The following is a 12,720-nucleotide window of genomic DNA, read 5'->3' as shown; positions in this document are numbered from 1 at the left end:
GGAGTATTGTGAGAGTAAGTGGAAAGTAGAGCTTTTAGTATTTTAGGAGAAGAGGGCCCAGTTCATTTAGTTAATAATGCATGAAGAGTTTTCTCCTTTCAGAGCCCTCATTTCTTTGCTTTTCAAAAGGTAAAATGATTCACCAGTCACCCCCCGCACCATGCTCCTCCAACTCCCCACGGTGAGCTCTGGCACTTTGCTCTAAGCGTTATCATTGCACATCAGCCGACATTGACTTTGCTGAGTAGTTAAAACAAGTGGCAGGTTGACGAGGCAGTTAGTGGTTCCATCATACGACGTGTTCTCTCAGTGCTGGTGCCCTCAGTCTCAACTTTGGACTCTTAAGTTTTATCTAGTGAGTTGTATGCAGTGGGGGCTGTTAATAATTTTGTATTTTAAAGTGTTTTTTTTTTTTTTTTGTGGGTAGTACCAGCTGCTGAACAGGGAGCACACAAAACAAAGCCACACAACATTTCTCTCATGAGAACTTGGAGACCATCGTCCTCCTGTGTGACTATGTAGCCTCGTGTAGGTTACTGGCCCCTGGGATGGGAAAGGGATGCTCGTGTCTGTCTCTACCACTGGTGACATGTCTGTTGAGTCACTATATGCCTCAATCATTAAAAAATTAAAAAAAAAAAGGTTAAAAATACATCACATGAAACTTACCACTTTAACCATTTTCAGTGTAAAATTCAGTGGCATGAACCATATTCACAATCTAACCATCACCACTATCCATTTTCTGAAATTTTTCATCATCCCAAACAGAAACTGTAGTGAACAATAATGCCTCATTTCTTTTTTCTCTGCACCTGGAAACCATCATTCTACTTCCTGTGTCTATGAATTTACCCATTTAGGTACCTCCTATAAGTAGAATTGTACAGTATTTTTCCTTTAGTGTCTGACTTATTTCATGGAGCATAATGTTTTCAAGGGTCAAGCACATTGTAGCATGTACTGGAGCATCATTTTTTTCTATGGCTGAGTACTGGTGGGCTGCAGTCCATGGGGTCACTGAGTTAGACGTGACTGAGTAACTTCACTTTCACTTTTCACTTTCATGCATTGGAGAAGGAAATGGCAACCCACTCCAGTGTTCTTGGCTGGAGAATCCCAGGGACGGCGGAGCCTAGTAGGCTGCCGTCTATGGGGTCGCACAGAGTCGGACACGACTGACACGAGTTAGCAGCAGCAGTATTTCATTGTATGGATGTTCCACATTTTATTTATCCATTCATCTGTCACTGGTCACTTGGGTTGTTTCCACCTTTTGGCCGTTGTGAATAATGTTGTGAACATTAATGTACTAGCCCCTGCTTTTGGTTCTTTTGAGTATATATCTAGGAGTAAAATTGCTGCATAGTATGATAATTCTATGTTTGACTTTGAGGAACCAGCAAATTCTCTTCTATAGTGTCCTGGTGATTTTAAAAGTGGGCAATAGTACCTGTGTTTGTAAGAAGTATTCTCAAATATTAGTCATTTGAAACTTTAAATTAGAAAATTGAACAGAGTGTATATGTTAACACGTCATGTATTTCTGTCATGGAGTGTCCTAATTGAATTTCATTTGTTTGGGTACCTGTGTTTTGCATTTCAGTAGATATTGCTTGACCTGAGCTGCATTTTTCTATTGATGGCCACTGTTTTGGCGCTTGATATTGCAATAATTGTTGCTATGTTGATTAGATGTGCAACATCCTCTAAAATATTTTGAAAAAGAGATAAGTTTGTAAGAAACACATGGGAGTTACTTTTGAGTTTTATTTTGCCAAAGTTAAGATTTGATATTAAAGTTCTCTTGGTTGCAGAATGGGAAGTATTCCTGGTATTAACATAAATGTGAAAGAAGGTGATAAAACAGAAATGGGAGTAATAGGTATTGGGGAACAGCTTCCATTGGGAGCTGAAATAGTGTGGGAAAGAATATTATTTAGGGTTAGTCTAGGTCGTATTAGTTCTTATTTTGTTTAGATGGCTTTTTCTTTGGCCACTCTGTAGGCATGTAAACTGGGAGTTTAAAGACTTTTTTAGAGATGGGGATGGGTGAAGGATTTTTTGTGTGTGTGTGTGTGGTTATTGGTTTTATTTTTAATAGGCAAGCAGAATTTTCACCTCTTGGGTCAGAATGTTATCCACGTATTTATAGCAAGCTTGTGTTGTCATGGTAGGTGACTGTGGATGTTGTTTTTCAGACACTGATAAGACCTTCAATGAAGTAGCTCTGCAGTTATGCTCAGGCTAAAAAAAAAAGACTGTGTAGATTAAAAACTCCATATTGAACATATATTTTTATCAAAAGTAGCAGTTAAAAAAATAGCAGTAGCACAAAACACTGCTTTCATGACTTTAGTTTCCTTGAGCCTTTATTTCTGGTCTCTTGGTGATTAACTGCCTTCTGTAGCTGAGCCAAACTATAATTTTATAGGAATTAAGCTTAACATCAGCAGTTTGAGGTCGTAGTCCACTGCAGAGCATGACATAGCTTTGAGCAGCATGGTTTTCAATGATCCTTTCTCAGTGTGGCTGAGAAAGCTGTTATTAGGCTGATTTTAGGTGGGGTGCTAGGGGTGGGGGGCAGACTGTTGTACTGTTGGCCAACCTTTTCTTTTTAGAACAGTAGAAGAGTAAAAAACCCTTCAGTTTGTAATCAAGGATATTGGAATCTAGGTTATTTTGTTAGTGAAGATGGAAGATTATTTAATAAAAGCAAAGCCCATTTTCTCTTTTGGGTTTTAACCTCAGGCTGACCTGAGGTAGAAGTGTCTGCCTGAGGAGAAAGCCCACCCAGGCCTCATCATGGAGTCAATTATTTAATTCACTAAATAGTCACAGAACCTCTGCCATGCATCTGGCTTTGTGGCAAAAGCCAGGGATTAAATGTAAGGGAGATAGATGCTCCCCTGCCTCTTGCAGTATAGGCCACTTCCCAGGGTTCCCCCTAGACCTTTGTTATTTTTTAGCTGCTTTGTTAAAAATATAATCCATATACAATGAGATGCACCCATTTGAAGTATGTAACTCAGTGTTGGTGGCTCAGCCATGTCTGACTCTTTGTGATCCCAAGACTAACTCGCCAGGTTCCTCTGTCCATGGAATTTTTCAGGCAAGAATACTGGAGTGGGTAGCCATTTCCTTCTCTAGGGAACCTTCCTGACCCAGGAATCGGACCCAGGTCTCCTGCATTGCAAACAGATTCTTTACTGTCTGAGCCACTAGGAAAGCGCATGTAACTCAGTGGTTTATTAGTGTATTCACAGAACTGAGCATCTATCACCACCATCAATCTAAAATTGACCTACAGTTTCAGACTCTAAAAGTCTGTTACCTGCAAAAGAAACCCAATTCCTTTTAGCTCTCACCCCAATCCTCCCATCGCCCTCAGCCCCTGGCAACCACTAATCTACTTTCTGTCTCTGTAGGTTAGCCTCTTCAGGATATTTCACATAAAAGGATACACATGACATTTCATGTGTGGTTTACTTCCTTTAACAATGTTTTCAAGGTTCATCCCAGCTGTAGCTTGTCAGCACTTCATTTTTATGGCTGAATACTAGCCTATTGTCTGGATATACCACATTTTGATTAACCACTCATCCATTATGGACATTTGGGTTGTTTATGCTTTTTACGTATATGCTGCTATGAACATGTGTGTACAAGATTTTGCATGAACACAAGTGTTCAGTTCTCTTAGATCCCCTAAATCTCCTTCCCATTCCACATATCTGTTACATCACAGAGGGGTCAGATAATTGTGGGAGCCAGGGAAAGCTTCCCCTGAGGATACGATGTTCCAAGCTGAGACCTGAAAGTATGATTAAAAATGGTTTTCAAACTGTAGGTCGTGCCCCATGAGTAGATTGTGAAATCGGTTTAGTGAATCATGGCTAGAGCTTTTAAGAGCTAAACTAAATAGAGTAGAAGATATCAGAGAGCATCCCTTGTGGGAAGGGTAAATATTGTGTAAAAGTAATTTTTGTCAGCTACGTGTGAGTGTATAGTGAATTGTAATGTAAAATGTACTCTGCTGTCTAGGTCATAGAGAAGTGTGGAAGAGTAGGGATTATTGAGAAGGGAATAAGGTTCTTCATCTGGAAGTCTAAATATGATCTTACTTGAAGGTGGAAAGATACAGAGCTAGAAAAGAGGATAACCTAAAAACCTGAAGATCCTTTGAAAGCTTTAAGTTCTGTGATCTCTATGCTTTTTTAAAAAATTTATTTAAAAGAATTTTTTGGCTATGTCGCATGACATGTCAGATCTTAGTTCCCCAATCAGGGATCGAACCCAAGTCCCCTGCATTGGAAGCAAGGAGTCTTAACCACTTGGGAAGTCTCTGTGCTTTTAGCATTATTCATTTATTCAAAAATATTAAAACATCTACTGGATATTTGTATGTACTAGTTTCTAGGGGTGTATCGTAAGTGAGGTTTGTATGGTCCTTCTTCTTTTGGATTTTCAAATCTGGCAGTGGAGACATAGAAGTAAAGAAGCAATCACAAGGACTCCTGGTAAAGCATGGTGGATTGAGCACATGAATATCTTGAGTCCTTCCAAAACACTTCTAAAATGAGAAAGCAAAGGAATAAGAGAGAGAGGCCCTAAGAAGGTGGGAGACTAGGAGAAGAGACCAGAGCGGATAAGAGCCATCAGCAGGTTTTAGGAAGGAGCGGGAGGGGTCCCTGACTTGATCAAGTAGAGGCATTGGACTTGAAGGTCTCAAAGAGGGCCACCAATGAGAAATGAGCCAGTTGGCCCCACAGAGCTCAGACCCAGGATTTGGAAGCTCTCAGTTTGGCAGCAGTGGCTAGAGGATGTGGAACTGAAAAGGAGGATGTTAGGTGAAGGTCCCCACCTCCACGCATCAGATTCAGGTGACAGCCCCTCCTCCTATCCTGAAGGAGATGCCAAGGTTATACAGTGAAGCTGTAGATCTTTAGCCGTCAGCCCCCCGCCACCTGAGATGAGACACCTCCCTCAGAAACCAAGGACACTTGGGCAGCGTTTCTCCAGTGGGGCTGTGGTGGGGTGCAAGGGGGCCAGAAGAGGCTAAACCCATACGGATTTGTCAGAATCTCAGAGGGGCAGGGGATGTGTAGTATGCAAAATCACTCCGAGGTGATTCTGAAGGCCTTGCCTTCCCACCCACCCTTGTTTCCCAGTCACTGGTTTTCTTCCAGGAGGCTTTAGGCGCCCATCAAACTCCCGGTGCATTGTATATCCCTTGGTCAGCATGACTGATTTGAACATCCATGGTATATACACCGTGTGCCTAACCACGTGCTGTGTCCTGTGGAAGCCAATAACAGCAACAACAGCAAAATGATCCCATGCCCATAGGACTTAAAATCTAGTTATTAATGATTAAATACGTTGTAAGTTACACACTTAAAAAATTGGAAGACGTTTTGTCAAGGTGAAGGGCGAAAACCTTTTTCTGACCCATCCTCTCTACACCTTGTCCCACGCCCTTTCATTTTGGATGAGCCCGAATAAATTTCAAGGCACCAAGGATGCCCTTTCCAGCAGCCTCACCAAGGACTGAGCCTCTGGTTTGTAATAAACCTGCTGAAATTTTATTCGACTGCTCAACTACTTTACTATGAGAGTATATATCCCAAAGACAAGAAAACATCAGTCGTTAAGATCCCAAAGATGATTTCCAAATTTTAGGCATTCTTTCTCTTATTCCACCCATTTTATTTTTCCTCCTGGGAAAATAGCCAGGATGATTGCAAAACATATGCTTTTAAAAAGACAAAATTTCATGAATATAAAAACATAAATTGAGGACCACACCCATAATACATGTGGAATTTTAATTCCAAACATTTTTTTTTTCCTCTAATGTGTGATAAGTCTTTTTATTTGAGGATACATTCTTGCTTGGAAAATTAATATTCTGATGTGGAAATGTTTCAGAGTTTACTTTCATGAGAGGGGGATGGTCATTCAGTCTTCTTATTGGGATATTCAAATAACTTATCTTTTCCCTAAGAAATTACTGAAGATAGTTGTTTGAAGTGTTGCCAGGTGGTAAGGGGATTTGCATTATTTAAGGAAACAGCTGGCAGAATTCTGTTATGTCCCACCTCTGTTCGTGCCTGTGCCTGAAATTTCCTTTGCATGACTCCGTTAAAAAAAAAAAAAAAGTCAAAGGAGGGGAATGAGTGGGGAGGAGAAGAAATCCTTGTTTCCTGTTCTGAGTTGCCAAGAGCTTTCATTTAATTGCTCCTGTTTCCTTCAGTGAAGCACAGTCTGTGAGGATGGCAAAGAAACCCTCCTCTCAAATTGGACCTGTGAGAACCCTGCAAAAGACTGTGTGTGAGCTGGGCTTGCCTCCTGCATTTTCAGCTGGAAAATAATTTTTCTTTTTCTCCTAATGAATGGAGTTATTCCCCTAAGTGTGGGAATGGTTAATAGGAGAGGAAACACACTGTCCTTAAATTTACGAAAGGAGTGACCTGAATATTTGCCCAGAGGGAGAGAGAGGGGTCCTTCTCTCCTCCCACCCTTCTGTGCAGCCTGTAGCCCACCTGGGGGATGGCCTTCCTGCCGGGACAGGAATTGCCTGGCCCCCTGCCCCGCTTGCCCACAGGCCCAGTTCGGGTGGCCTAGCTTGTTTCCCTGGGACTTTTCTCTCCTTGGTCAAGTTGCTTCTTTGATCATTTTGTGTTTTTAGTATCAGTGTGCTCTTGAGTCTCCAAGGCTGCAGAGAGAGATAGTGGATAGAAGGAAGCTGTGGTGAGGGTGCTTGGCTGAGACCCATCTGGATGGATGATGTTTAGAATCGAAAAGGCAGGGTGAGCGGTGTAGCTTGGGGATGAGGGGCTGGGTTCCTGGACCAGGAAACGAGTTAGCAGTTGAGCAGAGAGTTGAGGACAAAGACTTGCTTGTGTGCACCAACAGTGCTCACATTTCTAAGGTTTTTAGGTCGTTACCCAGGGAAAACAGCTCTTTTTGTTTGTTTGTTTTTTAAGGTTATTTGGGAGAAACCAGAAGTAGTATATTTTAAAGATGTTTTGAACTTTCAAATAAATATGTTTTAGGGCTCATTTATCTGCAGGTTGGCCAAGTCCTTCTGATTTCTTGCCTCTCAATGATTTCTTTCACTTCTTGGAATGAGCATGAGAAACCAAAGGATGTAAAGCGCAGGATGAATTTTGCTAAAGCGAGTCCCAGGGAAACAAGAAGTGGAAAAGATAGTACATTGAGTCCAATGAGATTTTTAAATTGTGTGTTCAGTTATTCTGTGTTTTCTTCTTAGTTGATCTTTTTCTAATGATAGTGGTTCACACACTTGAACATTGGGAGAAATATTGTAGGTAAAAGAAATAAAGAATCCTTGAGGAGTCACACTACTATATAGAAGGAAACAAGGCCCTATTGTATAGCACAGGGAACTATATTCAATGTCTTATAATAACCTATAATGGAAAAGAATCTGAAAAAGAACATATCTATTACAATCAATTTGCTGTACACCTGAAGCTAACACAGCCTTATAAATCAACTATACTTCAATTTAAAGAAAAAGAATCGTAGAGGAAGTCTGAATTGTTTGGCAGGTCTTTTTCTGCCCAATTTTAAAGCTAGCTTATTTTTCGTTAATGTGTATGTATGTGTGTGTGTGTATATATATCATAATTATAGTCAAACTAATTTTTGCTATTCCTCTCTGTTAGTAGCTCTGTATATCCATGCTGATATATCTGTTTTCTTAATGGAATCTTCATTTTCCTTACAGATATTTATCAGCAGTTGAGCATATACTTGGCTTTATTGTAAGACCTGGCTATGACAGAGATGGCTATAGTGTGTACAAATGCCCCATCATAACTTAGTTTTCTGATGCTTAGATTTGACTACATATTTAAGATTTTGCTTATGAGCCGATTTGCTTTAGAGTCAGAGAAATAGCAACAAAGTCTTAGAGGGGACTGAAAAGAATCACTAAGTCATAGGATGTTATAGAAGGGTTGGTGCTTCAGAGACTGTGTGTTCCGCTGCACACACATTTTGTTGAATAGAGAAAAAAGAAAAACGATAGAAGCTCCCATGTATTAAAGGCTTCCTATATGCCTGTATTATATAAAGTAAGCAGTTGAAACTGCTCCGTAAATGCATGAGGTGGATTCTCTTATCTTCTCCATTGTTCAGATGAGGAAACTGAAGCCTGGGAGTAGCCGGCCGGCCTCCCTCCCTTGTTTGCAGAAGTCAGGGAGGAATGTGGACGAGGCCATATATCTCAGATTATAAGGACAGTGCTCATTTCCCCTGCCTGAAGGAACATTTTCCAGTCTACCCTATCTAATTCTAGGAATCCTGTGTTGTGGTGAGGTTTTCTCCCGCACATCAATTCTAGCCTTGGCTTTGATCCTTCTTGTGCTCATTGCTCACTGTTTGAGAATGATAGGTACTCTACAGTTACAAACATTCCACTTGCAGAAATAGTAGCTGTTGCCCCTGCCACTGTCAACCTAAGGCCTCCCCACGTACTGGCTCTGGGCTGGAGGGTGCCACACTAGGGCCCTGGCTCTCCACAGCTTTCCTGATAAGTACCACTTCCTTCCTTCCTTTCTCTCCAACTTTTTTGTGTGTGTGTGGGTGTGTTTCCTTCAAGGCATGTGATTTGGTGGCACTAGTGGTAAAGCACCTGCCTGCCAATGCAGGAGATATGAGATATGGATTTAATTCCTGGGTCACGAAGATCCCCTGGAGAAGGGCATGACAACCCACTCCAGTATTCTTGCCTGGAGAATCCCATGGACAGAGGAGCCTGGCAGGCTACAGTCCATGGGGTTGCAAAGAGTCAGACACGACTGAAGCAGCTTAGTATGCATGCAGGAAATCTTATTCTCTGACAAAATGTATGCTTTGTTTCACAACTTTGTCATACATAGGAAGGTACCTCTCTCCATGAATTAGAAATTTCTAGGATCTGATGCATCAGTTTTCTAAGCTTAGTTTTTCTTTCTCTGTGCTCACTCAGAATTGATACAATAAACTTAAATAGAAGCAGAGTCTACCTAGTCCCTTGCTACTCAAACTGTGGTCCATGGACCAGTGTCTTTCGCATCACCTGGGAGCTTGTTGGAACTAGAGAATGCTGGCCCCTCTCAGACCTACAAAACTGGTGGCTGCAGTCTAAGTGATTATGTGCACATAATGTTTAAGAAATACTGTGAAATTTAAGACATACTGTTCTACATTTGTTCCTTTTTTGAAAAAGAAAAAAGGCTAAATGTTAAGCCTTGGTCATAGCTGAAAGTCTTCAGTCTCATTATTAGTAGTGAAGCCAGTGCTGATGAGGTTTGTGGGTGACATTAAATTGCAGAATGTTTCTTGATACAAGCTGAGAAATGCTTGTTACAACTCAGAAGGTAGAACTGAAAGGAGCCTCAATTAATTAGTGAAATGACTACCCTAAACCAGGTTAAAAATCCTACAGGGAACCCTGGCTGCCAGGCAGAGCATTGTGTGGAGTCAAGAGTGAGCCCTGACACACACAAATCAGGCTGTTTGTGTTTGTCAGGAAACACCGTCCTTGTGGTTCTCCAGCTTGGTGGACAGCTGGAGAACTGCTGTCTCCCCAGGGCCTGAGAGGGTCTCAGTTTTTATTTGTCTTAATGATTCTGGAAAAGATGGCTATGCCATCGTATGCCAAAGGGCCAATTATTAAATCCTCATCGTGGCACAACTATTGAATTGCTGCTTGAAGTCAGTGCACCTGGAGATGTGGTCCGGTTGTCCTAGGGTGGTTTTTCTAGAAGCAAGATTTATCAGTAGGCCCTTAGTTTTTAATCAGGAAGTTGAGCAGAGGGGAGAGGCTTGAGGACTGTTTCTGTAATTTGCAAAGTAAAAACTGTCACTGAGGACACTGATCATTTTATTTCTTTTTTAAGGTATATTTTGGGGATTGTTTCTTTCACAGTTGAGTTAGGAAGGTTTTTTTTTTTTTTTTTTTTTATTCTATTTGCTCCATTTTATTAGAGAATGAGAACCATAACTCATAATATTGTTTTCATATTCTTTATCCTGGAAGACTAAGTTTTGTTCACTCTGTACTAAAAGCTTCTCTTATAGAGCTTCTAAATCTTATCCGTCTTTTCCTCCTTGTCTTCTCATTCTTGTTTTAGTTAAAAAAAAATGTTTAAGATCTGCATTTTAAGTCATCTCATTCTTTCTGGAAGTAGTGAGGAAGTAAATATTAACTTATATAAAGAAAGAGAAAGGGAGGGGGAGAGAGGGCAAGAGAGAAAGAGAGGGAAAGAGAGAGAAGCCAGGAAGCATATTCGTTTTGTTTCTGTTATTAGCTCCCTCTTGCTCAAACATCTTTTATATGCAGGACTGGGTGTGGTATGTGTCAGACCGGGCAGTCTTTAATTTGTTCTGTCTGAACCGAGGAGCTGAGGAGGTGTGGCGCAGGAGGAAAGGTCTGCCTGGGAGATTGCTATGGCAGCTGTGTGCACAGTGGGTTGGAAGGAGTGCAGCAGGGCACCAGTTTGACAGCTGTCTGGGTGGCCCAAGACTGGAGCATCCACAGTAGAACTGGAAAGGAGGGGATGGGGAGAGGTGAAAGACCTTCTGGGGACAGAACCGGCTGATCTGGGCTCCTGAATAGATGCAGAGAGTAAGGAAAAGGGAAGACTGTGTGACCTTGATTATCAGGCCTTGATGTGACCTTGAGAAAAATCCTCTTCAGATTTGGTGTTCTTTTCTCTTCTTTGGGGAGCCTGATAAACTAAGCTCCAGGCTAGCACAATTTGTTTTTTTTTTTTTAAATAATCCTTTCTGAACTGTTTTTCACAAATCCTATTGCAAGAGGTGAGAAGCGTTTGTGGAAGGCACCTCACCTTTTCTTGTCCCCTTTCTTCCACCCCATGCCTCAAGTCCTCCAGCTCAAGGGGGCGGGTGGCCTGAATTGCCTAAGCAAGACATTCTTTGGGGTTCCCATTGTCTAAAACAACCCCTTGGCCTACAGTTCCCTGTTGAGGATAAAACCTGAGGCAGTGTTTAGGAGGCTGCCACCCAGGAGGAGTGATGTTACCTGGGAGAGGTGTTCCTGCTGCCCCAGTAGCACGTGGGATGTCAATTAAGTGGGCGGTGTCCTGAAGTGCCTGGATGTCAACCTGGTCTTAATGACCTAGATAGAAAACCCAGTGCTGCCTCCTGACGGCTATTGCTCACCCAAGTTTATGAGGTGCCCAGTAGGGAAAGTAGGAGTACTTTTTCTTTTGACCTGAAGTGGGATCTGGATACATCCCATACTTAGTAAAGCCTTACTCAAGCGGACAGCAAAATTTGAAAATTGTGTTTATCTGAGGCTGGACTTGTTGACATCCATTATTAGCTCTTTATTCACAAATTAGGCCACTTAATGTAGACACAGGAAGGTAAGTCACATGGGAAGGAGTTGCTGTATTGAAAACAGCTAAGAACGTAGACTTCTTTTTAAGGGTCCTGCGCTAGCGCTGCAGAAGCCTGAGGTTACGTGTTAAGTAAACTAATTAGATTAATTGTGAATCATTCCAATTTATTCATCAGAGGAATCCTCTGCTTCGCAGCCTGTGCTGGGCATTGCTCAGCCCACTTCTTGTTCTGATTTCTGTGGATGTTTATGAGTAATGAAATGACTTTTTATACTTCACACTTTAAAACATTAGTGTAATAATTCAGGTAAGGTTTTATTTAGTGGCATGCTTACTTCAAAACTGTGCCATCTGACACTGAAAGTTCTGCTAATTTCAAAGAATTAGATTTCCTTAAAAGGCAGGGAGTATATAAATCTGATAGCAGCTAATTAAGGGAGAATGGTGACCCTTTCAGGAGAGGAGATGCATACAAAGCTTATCCTGTGTTTATCAGACTAACTTTCCTAGTCCTGCTGGAATATGCATGCCATCTTCATCTGTATTCATTTTTCTGGGGCCCATAATTTATTATATTTCCTAAGGAGGGGCTTACCTCCTAAAAAGTAGGAATCTTAAGAAAAAATTTTTTTTAAACTTCAGTTCAGTTGCTCAGTTGTGTCCGACTCTTTGCGACCCCATGAATCGCAGCACACCAGGCCTCCCTGTCCATCACCAACTCCTGGAGTTCACTCAAACCATGTCCATCGAGTCAGTGATGCCATCCAGCCATCTCATCCTCTGTTGTCCCCTTCTCCTCCTGCTCCCAATCCCTCCCAGCATCAGAGTCTTTTCCAATGAGTCAACTCTTCGCATGAGGTGGCCAAAGTACTGGAGTTTCAGCTTTAGCATCATTCCTTCCAAAGAACACCCAGGGCTGATCTCCTTCAGAATGGACTGGTTGGATCTCCTTGCAGTCCAAGGGACTCTCAAGAGTCTTCTCCAACACCACAGTTCAAAATATAGTTAATTTACAATATTGTTAGTTTCATGGGTAAAGCAAATTGATTCAGTTACACACATGTATGTGTGTATATGTGTATATATATTCTTTTCCAGATTCTTTTCCATTATAGGTTATTACAAAGTACTGAATATAGTTCCCTTGCTAAACAGCGGGTTCTCATTGTTTGTTTTATATATATAGTAGTGTGTCTATGTTACTCCCAAACTTCTAATTTATCTAATAAACTAGATAAAATGTTTTGTGGAATAACATTGCTGCAGATTTGGGAAATATTCTTTACATGTACTCACCTCTTAAAAAGAAAACAATTATGACTCCCTGAGTGGGTTAGTT

The 12,720-nt window shown here is 41.3% G+C and overlaps 2 protein-coding genes across 23 annotated transcripts in view; one reads left to right on the top strand and one right to left on the bottom strand.

The window, feature by feature from the left end:
• CARMIL1 (capping protein regulator and myosin 1 linker 1) overlaps positions 1-12,720 on the top strand; it is a 307,540-nt gene that overhangs the window by 23,979 nt on the left and 270,841 nt on the right. The gene's annotated exons all lie outside the window — the stretch shown is intronic.
• LOC147347588 (cytidine monophosphate-N-acetylneuraminic acid hydroxylase) overlaps positions 1-12,720 on the bottom strand; it is a 291,879-nt gene that overhangs the window by 200,299 nt on the left and 78,860 nt on the right. The window lies entirely within an intron of this gene.

The sequence above is a fragment of the Bos grunniens genome, chromosome 23, assembly GCF_055505025.1.
Source record: "Bos grunniens cultivar Pamir isolate PY7600 chromosome 23, Bosgru_T2T1.0, whole genome shotgun sequence".
Lineage (NCBI taxonomy): Eukaryota > Metazoa > Chordata > Mammalia > Artiodactyla > Bovidae > Bos > Bos grunniens.
This window is presented reverse-complemented; position numbering and strand designations above follow the sequence as displayed.